The sequence below is a fragment of the Dipodomys spectabilis genome, unplaced genomic scaffold (genome assembly GCF_019054845.1).
Source record: "Dipodomys spectabilis isolate Male_0828 unplaced genomic scaffold, ASM1905484v1 ptg000002l, whole genome shotgun sequence".
Classification (NCBI taxonomy): Eukaryota; Metazoa; Chordata; class Mammalia; order Rodentia; family Heteromyidae; genus Dipodomys; species Dipodomys spectabilis.
In genome coordinates, this window is record NW_024870679.1 from 19,329,212 (window position 1) to 19,344,563 (window position 15,352).

The 15,352-nt window shown below is 44.1% G+C and overlaps 1 long non-coding RNA gene across 1 annotated transcript; it reads left to right on the top strand.

The window, feature by feature from the left end:
- The first annotated feature begins 613 nt into the window (after window positions 1-613).
- Window positions 614-6,839, top strand: LOC122112489. Its single transcript, XR_006148223.1, has 3 exons — window positions 614-870; window positions 4,562-4,773; window positions 6,642-6,839. It is a non-coding gene; the product is annotated as an uncharacterized LOC122112489 (long non-coding RNA).
- The last annotated feature ends 8,513 nt before the right edge of the window (window positions 6,840-15,352 follow it).

The following is a 15,352-nucleotide window of genomic DNA, read 5'->3' on the forward strand; positions in this document are numbered from 1 at the left end:
CAACAGGCAGATCCATCTGGTGGCACGAATGTGGGTCTCAGGAGAGCCAGGTGACTAGAGTTTCCTGGCAGTCACACACCATTCATTTCTTGGCTCCTTCTTGCCAGGTGTGTCCTTTTCTACTTGAAATCATACCCTCTGTTTACTCTCCAGCTCTTTACTTCATAATTGCTGTGTATCCACAAATTCTGCTTTCTTTTTCAGATCTCAGCCTCTTGACTAGCGAGGGTTATAGATGGGAGCCACCAGCTCCCTGCTGCCATTTCTAATCACTAACTCTCATTTGTTATAATGGTCCCTGGCCCCATTCCTTTCTATGGCTTTCTTTCAGCGTCCATCTTCATGATCTCTTGATATCTACATGTCCTAATTCAAACTCTGGAAAGAGGAATCCGATGGATTCAAGGCATCTTTTCCATTCAAGACCTGATTTTTGCAGAGGTGGCCCTGATTCCTGGTCCAATCAGGAGCCATCCCCAGGTAAAGAGCAACCTAGCTTTGTCTCTCAAAGCAGGGGGCTGTGGGTGGGGCAGTTTCATCTCGAAGAGGAAGTTGGGTGTGGCAGGCACTCTGTTGACTATCCAGTATAGGAGCACCCCTGGGAGCCCAGCTCTCAACAGGGACATGGTCAACTAGATGTATTTGATTATTTTTGTTTTATTAGATATTCTTGAGACAGCCCCACTGAAGGCCCCTGATAACTTGATGTGTTTGAAATTCCTCTTGGTTTACCATTCCCTAGAACTCATCCTTCTGGGCCTGTGTGGGGTTCTCAGCTTGTCTCTGCTTGGAGTTCACATGCATCAGGACTCTCTCTCTTCTGTGTAGATGGGATGGCTTCTAACTGGATTGCCTGACTCTTGGGAAAAGGTGAGTGCTTGGTTTAATTTTGGTTCTGGATCATTCTTTTAAGTTGGAAGGAATGGCTTCCCTTTCTGCTTCCTTGTTTCCTCTGTTCTGTTCTAATCCACTCTGCTCTAGGTTGTTGTTTCCCTGAAGTCATCTTCCCTCCCCTGGCCCAGAAATCTACTCCATAGGGAGAAGTGAGATTTCATTGGGAACAATTTTAGAGGGATGGTTGGGGAAGAAACCAAATAGACACAAGTTGAGGAAATGGAAATAGTGAGTGTAAGACGACACGCCTGAGAAGTTTACATTAAAAGGGAGGGAAAGAAAACAACTATACCTCAAGAGTTTTGTGAAATGTTTCTGATTATAAATGATTTTATACAATATTTAACGCAATAGTCAGGCACTGGTGGCTCAGTTCTATAATTCTAGCTACTCAGGAGGCTGAGACATGAGGATCAAGGCTCCTAGCCAGCCCAGGCAGACAAATCCATGAGACTTCTATCTCCATTTAACTAGCATAAAGCTGCAAGTGGAAGTGTGGTAGAGCTCCAGCCTTGAGTGAAAGAGCTAAGCAAGAGTGTGAGGCTCTGAGTTCAAACCCCAGTTCCAGCATGTGTACACACACACACACACATACACACACACACAGAACAAATCCACAATGTTCCTAAACAATTATGATCATTACTAATTTTTGAGCCCCTGCTAGGCTGAAGAATTATATAGTTCCTGTTCCTTATGTAATACAAAGCTCTACCTGAGCCAGAATCCAGATGTCTGAAATACACAGTTGAGACAGTATTAACTGCTTTTTTTGTGTGCAGGTACTTGGGCTTGAACTCAGAACCTGAATACTTAGTTTCTTCACACAAGTCTGGCACTCTTTCACTTGAGCCAAAGCTTCACTTCTGAATTTTTGGTGTTAATGGGAGATAAGAGTCTCTTTGAATTTCCTGCCTGGCCTGGTTTTGAACCATGATCCTTAGATCTCAGACTCCTAAGTAGCTAGGATTACAGGCATGAGCCACTGATGCCCAACCTGTATTTCTTATTATTCCTTCTTTTTATTCCATTTCTTTCCCTATCCTGGAATATCAATTCCACAGAAGCAATGTCCTGGTCTATTTATCCTTGTGTTTCCAGGACCCAGATCAGTGATTGGCAATGATATTCAATGAAGATTGAATTGATCCATTTTGTGGGTTGCTCAAGAATAGTTTTGGAGAGCCAGGCGCCCGTGGCTGTAATCCTAGCTACTCAGGAGGCTGAGATCTGAGGATCATGGTTCAAAGCCAGGCTGGACAGGAACGTCCGTGAGACCTTTATCTCCAATTAACCACCAGAAAACCGGACTTGGCGCTGTGGCTCAAGCGGTATAGAGCTGACCTTGAGCTGAAGAGCTGAGGGACAGCTCCCAGGCCCAGAGTTCAAGCCCCACACCAACCAAACAAAATTTTTTTCTTGAGTAGGAAGATGAGAATCATTAAGATTTTTTCTTTCTTGACATTTTAGATTTGAGACAGGGAGTCTCTGTACCTGTCACTTTTGCTCATTGGCTAGTGGTCTACCAGCTAGGCCACACCTCCAACCCCAAGATTTTCTTTTTATCAGTTTCTCAATTTACAGCCTTGTGTGTGTGTGTGGGGGGGGGGGGAGCCTAGGATATTGTTTACATTATGTGTGTATGTTTGTGTGTGTGTGTGTGTGTGTGTGTGTGTATGTATGTGTGCTTGCACCCATCCTAGAATTTGAACTCAGGGCATTCTACTCTTTAAGCCATAACTCCATTTTTGGCTTATTTAAGAATTAATTAATGGGTGATTAATTTAACATAAGAGTCTCACTGACTCTCCTGTCCATACTTGCTTTCAAACCACGTTTCTCAGATCTCAGCCTCTTGAGTAGCTAGGGTTACAGGTGTGAGCCACCAGTGTCCAGCATTTGTTTTCATTTGTGACACTGGTACTCTGGTCTTACTCTAAATCGAGGATTAAAGTGAAACAATTTGCCTCAGGCCCCATAGATAATACGGATCAGAGCTAGTAAGGTTGGTTGAAGAAAGGAGACAGTGTAGGTAGGAGATGCTGCTGTACCAAAGGCAAGAACCAAGCAAAGCTTTAACTGAAACTTTAGAAAAAGAAGGGAGTAGTGGGCCAGGCCTGATTTCACAAATCTACAATCCCAGCATCAGGAGGCTGAGCCACGAGGATCACTTGTTCAAGGCCAGCCTAGACTACACAGTGTAATCCTGTCTCAACTTAGAGAGAATGAGCAAGAGAAGGAAGGAGATAGAAAAGAAAGGAAACCATGAACACTGATTAGAAATATGAGACAGAAATCTGGGCACTGGTGGGTCACTCTGAGCTACTCAGACTACTCAGTTTCCTGAGTGTCTAGGATTACAGGCACGAGCCACCCAATACATAGCCTAGGATGTCAGATTTTTTTCATTCTTTGATAATTTAGCCTTTTAGTGGCTCATGCTACTTTTCCCCAACTTTTGCTAGGTCTTCTATGAGAAGAGTTTCTCATCTGGAAACACTATATTTCTACAGTGTATTTTCAGTGTAGTTTTCATAGAATGCTAAAAAAAAAATTGTAATCATCTGCCTTTGGAGATAAGGAAAGGAATGCATCCGTTTCTATATTGGGAATTTTTCTGGAGAATATTATTTTGACTTCATGATATCAAAGAGAAACTGAGAGCCAAACTGGGGAGCACATGCCTATAATCCCAGCACGTTAGCTTCTAGAAGGATGACATGGGAGGATTTTGAGTTAGAAGCCAATGTAGGCTACATAGTAAGTTCAGGCCAGACCAGCCAGGGTTACATAATGAGATCCAGTCTCAGAGATGGAGAGATTAAAATTATATTGTATTAAGTTTCAGATACTGTGTTTGGTGAAAATGTCATGAATTTTTTTTTTTTGTGCATGGTACCTTAGGTAGGGAGATATCTGATTATGAAGAATATTTGTTCCGATCTCTCAAAGTATCTTTCATATACAGTTCAACCCATAAAAAAAAAACAACCTAGATGCTAGCCAGGTGCTGGTGACTCATGCCTGTAATCCCAGCTACTCAGGGGCCTGAGTAGCAATTTGAAGCCAACCCAGGCAGAAAAGTTCATGAGACTCTTATCTCCAGTTAACCATCAGAAAACCAGAAGTGGCACTGTGGCTCAAAGTGGTAGAGTGCTAGCGTTGAGAAAAAGAATCCTGGGGATAATATCCAGGACCTGAGTTAAAGCCCCAGGACTCAGCGCCAAAAAAAACAAAGCAAAACAAAAATAAATAAACCTTAAATGCTGTGAATGGATTTAGGGATAAATAGGCATGTTAGAATATGTTGGCTTTGGAGGGGGGAGGCTGGGAAGGGATGTGAAGGGTAAACAAAGGAGGAGGCTGCAATGCTTGGTAAGAAATGTATGCATTATCCTGTCCATGTAATTGTAACCCCTCTGTACAGTATGTTCACAAATAAAATAAAAGAATATGTTGGCTTTGGGCTGGGAAGGTGGCTCAGTGGTAGAGTGCCTGCCTACCGTGCCTGAAGTCCTGGGTTCCATTCCTCAGAAAAAGCCAGAAGTGACACTGTGGCTCAAGTGGTAGAGCTCTAGTCTTGAGCAAAAAGCTCAGAGATAGTACCCAGGCCCTGAGTTCAAATCCCAGGACTGACCAAAAAAAAAAAAATCTTTTTTTTTTCAAGTAACAGCTTGAGATGGAGCAACCAGCAAGCAGCTTCTCAGCAGAAGGCCCAGGAGAAGAGGAAGCCACAGTGTAGTTTGCTGAGCCCCTGTTCGGAGGAAGAAGTGCCACACTATCCATCCTGTTTGTTTAATGACACTCTGAACACGGAATCCAGGCAGAGTCCCCTCCCCAAGGAAGGCCCACATCAGGACAGAGTCCACAGAGAGCCAAGTGAGAGCCCAGAGGGCTGAGGGAGCAAGGGCGGGGTACTGCTCCGTCTTCTCTTTCTGTCTTCCCAAGTAATAAAGAGGCCTCTTTTCCCATTCTCGAGGTTTGTTTTCAAGGAAGTGCCACTCAGTTGAAGCATCTCCAAATTACTGTGGCCACTTCACAAGCCACTATGGGAGATGAATCCCTAGAACAAATTTAACAGCCATGCTTAACAGAAAAGAAAAACAAGATTCAACCCATGGTTACAGTTTATTATACAAATGCAGTCCAAGGGAGAATCTTTTTTTGGTTTTATGAGTAAATATAGATATTATGTCAAGAAATATGATAATTATATATATATGAGCTCAGTACTGGATGTGAAGATATGAATACTATTTTTTAGGAAAAGACTATCATTAAGTTTTAACAAACTGACAGACACAAATCTTCTTGTGTATGTGTGTTGGTACAAGGATCCAGTGGAAAATTTGTTTTAATTAAGAGAAGACTTGAGGAAGGTAGGTGCCGTTGATTCACACCTATAATCCTAGCCACTCAGGAAACTGACATCTGTGGGTAGTGGTTCGAAGCCAGCCCAGATAATAAAGTCCAGGAGACTCTTATTTTCAATTAACCCACCAAAAAAAAGCAAACCTAGAACTGGAGCAGTGGCTCAGGTAGTAGAACTCCAGCTTCCAGCAAAAAAGCTCAGGGACAGTGCCCAGGCTCTGAGTTCAAACCCCAGGTGTAGCATTAAAAACCAAACCAAAATAAAAATCATATCATGGCCTGGGATGGTGGCACCTTTCTATAGCTTTAGCACTTTGAAGGCTCTGGTAGGATACAGAACAAGTTCAATGCCAGCCTGGGCTAGTGAGAACGGCTCAAAAACAAAAATCATATCATCAGTGAAAAATGATTTTTTAAAAAGAGAGTTGAAGGCTCTCTGGTATCATCAAAACAAAGATTGAATAGCCCGGAAGATAAGAGAAAACTTATCGCTGTATTTGGCCAATAGGAATTGCCTTATAATTGAATCTTGTATTTTGATGATCGGGCTAGTAATAAGCCAGTAGAGCAGAATGTCAAATTATACTACTAACTTAAAAACAGAAGAATTTTTTTTTCTTTTTGTCAGTCATGGAGCTTGAACTCTGGGCCTGGGAGTTGTCCCTGTGCTCTTCAGCTCAAGGCGAGCGCTCTACCACTTGAACTACAGCACCACTTCTGGTTTTCTGGTGGTTAATTGGAGATAAGAGTCTCATAGACTTTCCTGCCCAGGCTGGCTTTGAACCATGATCCTTAGATCTCAGCCTCCTGAGTAGTAAAGATTACAGGTTGTTGCCACTGGTACCCGGCTAAGAGAAGAATTTTTGAAAGACACAGAGGGCACCTGACAGATGTCCATGAATTCTGTGGAGCTAATAAAGACAGAACTAAGTTCTTGGTATGTGGCTTAGTGGTAGAGTGCTTGCCTAGTAAGCATGAGGCCCTCGGTTTGATTCCTGGTACCACAAAAACAAACAAAATAAAATAAAATTAATGAAATGAAAAGAAAAAATATTACCATTAAAAAAAAAAAACACAACAGAACTAAATCCAGATGGATAAAACTTCTGGGTCAGAAAATGGAGGCCTGGCTCAAGAGGTATGGTGCCAACCTTGAACAGAAAAGCCAAGCAAGAGTTTGAGGCCCTGAGTTTAAACCCCAGTATTCACACACACTCACACACACACACACACACACACACACACACACACACACATACACACACACACACACACAAACTGCTGGGTTTTACTCAGGCTTCTCATGTTTTAGGAATATATTTTCACTAAGACATATAACAGTAGTAATCTAAGTTGTGTTTATGTTCTTTTCAAAGGAGGAAATGCTGGAGGAGACAACGCTGGATCTGCACAGCAGGAAGAAGCGTCTCTTTGTTGTGTGAGTAAATTAACCAGAATCATTGTCCACTTCTCATGTAACCTATCCCTTAGTTTGGCCTTCCTAGTTCACTAATCTCTTGACACCTCTGTAAACTGCTGTTTGGATTTCCAAATATTGACTGCAAACAACAACAAAAAAGACACCTCCCTTATACAGACTGTCAGAGTAAAAGAGAACTGAAAGATCATCTTGTACGCATTACCTTTTTATAGATGACAAAAACAGAAGCCAGAGGGACTTGCTAATGGCCACACACTGGGACACAGCCACCTACAGCTTCCTTCCTTTGCACACTCTAGTACACAGTGAATAATTGTGCAAGGCAGCACAGTGCTGATGGCTCATGCTTATAATCCTCGTTACTCAGGAGGCTGAGATCTGAGGATTGCAGGTCCAAGCCAGACGCTGGGAAGGAAAGGCTATGGATTCTTATCTCCAGTTAACCATCAAAACGCTGGAAGTGGAACTGTGGCTTCAGGGTTTGAGCATCAGCCTTGAGCAAGAAAATCATCAGGGATACTGTCCAGGCTCTGAGTTTAAGCCCTCAGGACTGGCATGCTCTCACACATAACACATACACACACACACACACACACACACACACACACACACACACACACACACACACACACACACACATTGTGTGAGGCTGAGAAGCTAGAAATGGGGCCGTTGGAAAACATGAAGCACAGATTTCACAATCAGGAGGAAGAGTAGATATGAACATGGCCCTCCAACATACGAATGCACTATTCATTACCCTGGATAAAGTGATCACAGAAATGCTCACAGGTCTGTCCCTTCTCTAGTTTCTTGTCTGACTGGTGTAAGCTGAGGGCCAAGATCTAATCATAGAAAGCTGAGTGCTTTCTCTCCAGATATAGTCTCTGTTTCCTCCCACCAGGCCTTTGTTCTGGCTAGAATGCCTGGAGTAGTCCCCTGGAGTGGTCTCCCCCCACCCCCTCCCTGTCCTCCCTCCTGAAGGTTGCCTCTCTTGTGCCATTTCCTCCTCTTCTTTCTAGTCACTCAGGTGTAAGTGACCACTGTCTCCTTTGCCAGTTGCCTGCTGTGTTCTGCTCTTACTTCTTCTGTGGCCTCTCTGGTGCTTTGTAACATTTAGGCATACACATATGTATATTTGTGTTGGTACTGGGGCTTGAACTCAGGGACTCATGCTCTTGCTTAGCTTTTTTCACTCAAGGCTGACACTTTACCACTTGAGCCACGTTTCCCCTTTTCTGGTTTTTTGTTGGTTAATTGGAGATAAGAGTCTCATGTACTTTTCTGTCTGGGCTGGCTTTGAATCTCGATTCTCAGATCTCAACCTCCTGAGTAGCTAGGGTTACTGATGTGAGCCACTGGCACCCAGCTTGGATGCAGTCTTGATTCCTCATTTCCCATCATTCCTCCTCTTCAGCCAGCTGCCCATCACTGCTTAGTTTGTTCCTCCAATTGTTTCTTTTCTCTATCACTACTCCTTCATCAGTCATTTTTTTTTTTGGGGGGGGGGGGGGTCCAGTCGTGGGTCCTGAACTTTGGGTCTGGGCGCTGTCCCTCAGCTCTTCAGCTCAAGGCTAGCTCTCTACCACTTGAGCCACAGCACCACTTCCAGCTTTTTTCTTTTTTGCTTATGTGGTGCTGAGGAATCAAACCCAGGGCCTTAGGCATGCAAGGCAAGCGCTCTACCACTGAGCCACCTTCCCAGCCCCTGTCAGTCATTTATTTACTTATTTTAATGGTACCAGGGCTTGAACTCAGGGCCTCTGGTTCTCACTTGTCCTTTTTGCTCAAGGACAGTGATCTTCTACTTGAGCCACACTTCGACTCCTGGATCTGTCTGTTTGGGCTGGCTTTGAACCATGATCCTCGAATCTCAGCCTCCTGAGTTCTATCATCTCTTATTACCAGGATCATTCATGGTCTTCAGAGTGCCCAGGACCACAATAACTTTCTGAGAATCAGAGCTGTCATCTTCCCTTTCCTAAGGACAGCTCCTGCCCCCGGTGCTGCATTCCCCTTTCTCAGACTGCTTGCTCATCATTGAGACTTCCAAAATTCTCTCTAACTCCTTTAAATACATTCAGGACTGCCTTCTCCATGTGGGTTCTCATCTACACACGCAAGCTCTGGCATTTCTAACAACAATAATAAAAGTTGTTGTGTCCCACACAGTCCATCCTCTCAGGTATTCTCCAATTTTCCCCAAACACATCACAAATTCTCAAACCCCCATCCAGCTGTGAATTTTGTGACCCAACTGTCTGCCTCAATGAGTCCCTGCTCATCTACTTGATACATAGGGTTCAGCTTCTGGTGTGACTCCTTCTAGCATTTTGTAAGGCCCTCTATAGGTAGCTCATTAAGTCAAGTTCTTTATACTTCCAGCACAGAGCCTGGGGGGATAAAGAAGATGGTCATGCCATCCATTGGTAGAGAAGAACATACATGTAAATAGCAAATATACTTATGTATTTTAAAAGTCATTGTAGCCAGATGCCTGGGTTCACACCTATAATCCTTGCTGCTCAGGAAGCTGAGATCTGAGGATAAAGGTCCAAAGCCAGCCTGGGAAGACAAAGTGTGAGACTCTTACCTCCAATTCATCATCATAAAAAGCTGGAAGTGGAGGTGTTGCTTAAATGTTAGGGTACCACTTTTGAATGGAAAAAGCTAAGGGACAGTGCCCAGGTTCTGAGTTCAAGCCCTAGTACTAGCAAAAAAACAAAACAAAAGAAAACAAAAACAAAAGAAAACCAAGCCAGGCACTGGTGGCTCATATTTGTAAATTATAGCTACTCAGGAGGCCGAGATCTGAGGACTATGATTTGAAGCCAGCCTGGGATGAAAAGTCCATGAAACTCTTATCTCCAATTAACTCCTCCCTCACCCCCCATAAAAAGCTGAAAATGGAGCTCAAGTGGGCTCAAGTGGTATAGCACCAGCCTTGAGGACAAAAGCCCAAAGCTCAGGGGCTGTGCTGGGCCCTGAGTTCAGGCTCCGAGTCTGGCACAAACAACAGCAATGAAATAACACCCCAAAAGAGTGATTCCAACAGTTGGTCTTGATCGTTTAAGGCTATGGTGTTGTCTTGAAGGAAGATAAGGTGGAGTGGAGTTCCTGTGTGTATGCAGAAGTGTCTCGGGAGCCCAGAGGAGCCACAGAAGACATAGAAAAGTATTTGTTCACAGAGGGGGAAAAAGTCACTAGGGCCAAGACAAAGAAGAAAGTGTACTGGTGATGAGTACTAAACAAAGAAGACCTGTAATCCAAGGCTTTAGACATACTCATTTGGAGCTGGAGGAAGTCCAGCCAAAGCCAGTACCAGTGCTCACCCAGTAATCACAGACAAAAGGCTCCTTCTCTCCCCCTGGCCTGTCCAGTTCACGAGGCTGAGGTTGAAGAGAAACTATGATTTATGCTAAACAGCTTCATCTAATTAGGGTTGGTGAACTTGATTGGTTGGACTGCTTCCTTGGCCAAAACTTGACAAAGCTGAGCACTGTGGCTTAGTTAAGATGGCAGTCAAGAGGCTAGCGTGAAGCCTTCCCAAGGCAGCCAAGGCCACGAGACTCTAATTCTAATTAATGAACAAAAAGTCATAACTGGAGCTGTGGCTCAAGTAGTAGAATGATCAGCCATGAGTGAAAAGGCTGAGGTAGAATATAAGGCCCTGGGGGCTGGGCAGGTGGTAGAGCGCTTGCCTTGCATGCATGAGGCCCTGGGTTTCATTCCTCAGCACCACATAAGCAGAAAAAGCCAGAAGTGGTGCTGTGGCTCAAGTGGTAGAGCGCTAGTCTTGAACAAAAGAAGCTCAAGGACAATGCCCAGGTCCTGAGTTCAAGCCCAGGACTGGTATAAACAAGTGAATACATACATGCATGCATGCAAACATACATACATACATACAAAGAAAAGGAAAAGAAAAAAGAGAACCTGCTCAATAGTCTTGGGTGGAAAAAAGAACTGAGAACCTTTCACATTAATCTTTTTTTTTTTTTTTTTGTCGGTCGTGGGGCTTGAACTCTGGGCCTGGGTGCTGTCCCTCAGCTCTTCAGCTCAAGGCGAGCGCTCTACCACTTGAGCTACAGCGCCACTTCCGGTTTTCTGGTGGTTTATTGGAGATAGGAGTCTCATGGTCTCTCCTGCCCGGGCTGGCTTTGAACCGCTATCCTCAGATCTCAGCCTCCTGAGTAGCTAGGATGACAGGCGTGAGCCACCAGCGCCCGGCTTTCATATTAATCTTATTCTTCACTTGTAGGAGTTGATGTTAGGTTAAGAAAATAGTCAATTAAGGAAGTAAAAGGCAAATATGACAAGGAAGGGAGAATAGGAAGTACCAATTCTTTCCTTCTTTTTTTTCTTTAATGTGATATGCGCGTGTGTGCGCACGTATACACCACACACACACAATACACACACATGATAGTGTGCCAAACAGCAGCCCCAGAGCTCTTCTTCATTCTCCTACCTCTACATAGTCTAAAGTCTATTTAAAGGGGAAACAAGGGGAAACAAATAAACTAACATGGCCAAATAGGCCTTAGTGGGTTAACAAAGAAGAGAATATAATGACTTACCATCACATTTTTAAAATTCCTCAAGATAAACATGAGAACTCAAAGTGTGGTCTGTGGATAGGGCTGAAATGGAGGGTAGGCATGAAGAAATTGTGAGGACGAACAGAGCACTCAGTGGGTGACATCCAAGCTTGCCACCGGTGGCCCCATGCTGAGCCGCATACGGACTAGTGTGGAGCCCACACAGTGAACACGTGTGTTGTGGCCTGCGACCTGGTCATGTGAGGAAGACACTTTATACCTCAAATTTGGAAAAGAAGTTTAAGACCCAAATAAAGCCGGCACCTACTATCCTAGCAACTCAGGAGGCTGAGATCAGAGCTGCAGTTCAAAGCTAGCCCAGGCAGGAAAGTCCCGTGAGATGCTTATTTCCAATTAACACTCCCCACCACCAAAAATGGAAGTGGTGCTGTGGCTCAAAGTGGTAGAATACTAGCCTTGTGCAAAAGAACTCAGATAGCACCTAGGCCCTGAGTTCAAGTCCCTAGGACCAACAAAAAGCGCGCACACACGCACACACATACACCAGTACTGGGGCTTGAACTTAGGGCTTCTTGCTCTTGCTTTAAAAGATCAACACTTAAGCCGGGCACCAGTGGCTCACCTCTGTAATCCTAGCTACTCAGGAGACTGAGATCTGAGGATCGCGGTTCAAAGCCAGCCTGGATAGGAAAGTCTGTGAGACTCTTATCTCCAATAAACCACTAGAAAACTGGAAGTAGTGCTGTGGTTCAAGTAGTAGAGTGCTCGCCTTGAGCTGAAGAGTGCACGGACAGCGCCCAAGCCCAGAGTTCAAGTCCCCTCCCCCACAAATCAATACTCCACATCATTATTCTTCTTTGCTAGTTGTTATTTGTAGGACATCACATCACTTAAATTTTAGTAACTATTAAGTGTGTTTCATCAGCAATGACATTATTTTGCTTTGATTACTGTTCTAAAATTGCATTTTGAATTTGTGATCATAAACTTTCATTCTCTCTCTCTCTTTCTCTTTCTCTCTCTCTTTCTTTCGTGCCAGTCCTGGGCCGTGAATTCAGGGCCTGGGTGCTGTTCTTAAACTTTTGTGCTCAAGGCTGGTGCTCTACCACTTGAGCCACAGCTACACTTCTTTGGTGGTTAAAAGGAGATAAGAGTTTCATGGACTTTCCTGCCTGGGCTGGCATGAATCACCAATGCCTAGTGTGTGTGTGTGTGTGTGTGTGTGTGTGTGTGGTGCCAGTACCAGAACTTGAATTCTAGATCTCACTGTGATATGCAAAGCTTGCTCATGTCTAGTAGTTCTCTACCACTTGAGTACAACTTCTAGTCTGACATTTTGTTAATTAATGGGAGATGGATTCTTGCAGACTTTTCTGCCCAGGCTGGTGTTGAATCAAAACTGCGTTTCAATCACCTAAGTAGCTAGGATTACAGTTAGGCCACAGGTGCCCAGCACCTGTCCCATCTGTCCTGTAATGGACTTTCCTTGCTTGTTCCTCAAAATATACATTTTTATGTCATGCAATCGTGCCTCAGGCCTGTAATCCTAGTCACTCAGGAAGCTGAGATCTGAGAATGGAGCCTCAGAATTAGCCTGAAAAGACAAATCCATGAGAGTCTTTTCTCTTTTTAACTCATGAGAAACCAGAAGTGGAGGTGTGGCTCAATAGTAGGGCACCAGCCTTGAGCAAGAAAGCCAAATGAGAATGCACGATCCTGAGTTCAAGCCCAGGGTGATGGCCCACTTTTATGTTATGTAGACATGATGATTTAGTTGGTGACAGAAGCTACTACGGCTTCTTCGGTTCCCCTCCCTCCACTCTGATGTACTTTGCCTCTAGGCAGGTGGGTTTTCTAACCCTTCTTACACACCCTGCCTGTCTCATCTGCATCTCTCAGTCCGTAAGGTGTGTTAATCCTCTGAGCTTCTCTGTTGTTGGGTCTTTATTCATTGAAAGGCCCAGATCAAAACTTTTCCCTCAAGACAAAATGAATCACTTCCTCATTTGATTTGTGAAGTAGTTGCATACATATCTATGTTACGCAATTTACACTGAGTTTTGCTCGGTTAGAAGCCATACCTGTTCTGCCTTAAGCGTGTTTATACCAGTGCTAGGTATGGTAGCCAGCAATGTTTATTAAATTACGCTGAACATGTGAACAGATGAGAATAGAAGGCAGTAGAAATAACCACAAGATAAAAGGATATTCTTGATGTAGAGTTAGGGGAAAAGAAAAGACAGAAAAGATACTTGCAGCACACATTCAGCAGACCATTGGAGCAGGCTAGGTGGCTCACACCTGTAATCCTATTTAGGAGGCTAAGATTTGAGAGTCTCAGTTTGAAGCCACCCTGAGCAGGAAAACCTGTGAGACTTTTTTTTTTTTTTTGTCGGTTGTGGGGCTTGAACTCTGGGCCTGGGTGCCATCCCTGAGCTCTTCAGCTCAAGGCGAGCACTCTACCACTTGAGCCACAGTGCCATTTTCAGTTCTCTGGAGATAAGTCTCATGGATTTTCCTTGCCCAGCCTGGCTTTGAACTGTGATCCTCAGATCTCAGCCTCCTGAGTAGCTAGGCTGACAGGTGTGAGCTACCAGTGCCCAGCCGAGACTTGTTTTATGTGTATGCATCAGTTTTGGGGCTTGAACTCAGAGGTTGAGCTGTCTCTGAATATTTTTGCTCAAGGCTTTTTGGTGGTTAATTGTAGATAAGAGTCTCATGGGCTTTACTGCCCAGGGTTGAGAGTGATTCTCAGAATTACAGTGGTGAGCTACCAATATCTGGCTACTTTTCCTTTAGTTTCCTGATGAAATAGTAGTCTTTCTCTTGGAGCCAGTAGCTCACCTTTCTCCAATTGGCCATATTTTATGTTAATTCCCCACTCCTTGGTAACGCCTCTTTCATGTTTTGCAACCTAAGACAATGGGAAACACAGCACAGATGGTGGAAGCTCCTTTCAAGGCAGGCTTTCGAGGGGTTGAGCAACTTAAAAGATGCAACTGTAATCATGACTAACTCATTACAGCGCTTGAGGCAACCTGGACATCCTTAACCTACTTTTGAAAAGGAGAGGCAAGAAAATTACAGCAGCAGGAAGAATCCAAAGAAAACAATTTCAAGACTTTGAACGACACACTCCAGAACCTCCTTAGCTGAGCTTGAGATTGGCTAGGATAAGAAAACAGAAGCTTCAGAAAAGCTCAGCCATCTTTTGTGTCTACTTAATCCCCAGTCTTCTGATCATTTGCATTAACTTTTTCCAAATTCTCGTTTGCTCTCTCACAGTACTCATTAAGTTTGCTGGTGGCTTACTTGTGTATTCCCAACTACTCAGGAGGCTGAGATCTGAGGATCATGGTCGAAAACATCCATGAAACTCTTATTTCCAATTAACCAACAATAAACTAGAAGTGGAAGTGTGGCTAAAATGGTAGAGTACTAGCCTTGAGTGTAAAAGCCAAGCAAGAGTGTGTCAGATCCTGAGTTCAAGTCCCTGTGCTGGCACAAAACAAATGCAATTCATCTTAAATAAATCATGAGTGCTATTTATCTCCTATAGCTAATTTTTTTCTTTTCTGTGTGTGTGTGTGTGTGTGTGTGTGTATGTGTGTGTGTGTGCTGGTTTGAGGGCTTGAACTCAGGACCAGCACTACCCCTTGAGGCTGGTGCTTGAGCCACACCTCCAGCTCTGGCTTTTTGCCAGTTAATTGGAAATAAGAGCTTCATGGATGTTTTAAAACCATGATCCTCAGATCTCAGCCTCTTCAGTAGCAAGGATTACAGGGGTGAGCCACCAGCGCCTGGCCTGTACTTGTCTCGTCCTTTTCGTCTCTTCTTTCCTTTTCTTGTTGCAAAGCAAGGATGATGTTGTTGGGCTGGCAAGCTGAAGGGAAGGGGAAAGCCGAATGAGCCAGAGAGGCCACTTAGCATCTCCAGCCAGCACTCGGAGGGCTAGCCATGGCAAAATGTGCTTGCTTTCAGCTTCTTGTCTCCTTTGTCACCCATTCCGTGTGCTTCACTCCATGAAGGTGTTCGCACCAGCTGTGTATTCACGATGCCAAGAGTACAAGTGGACTGGAGAAATAGT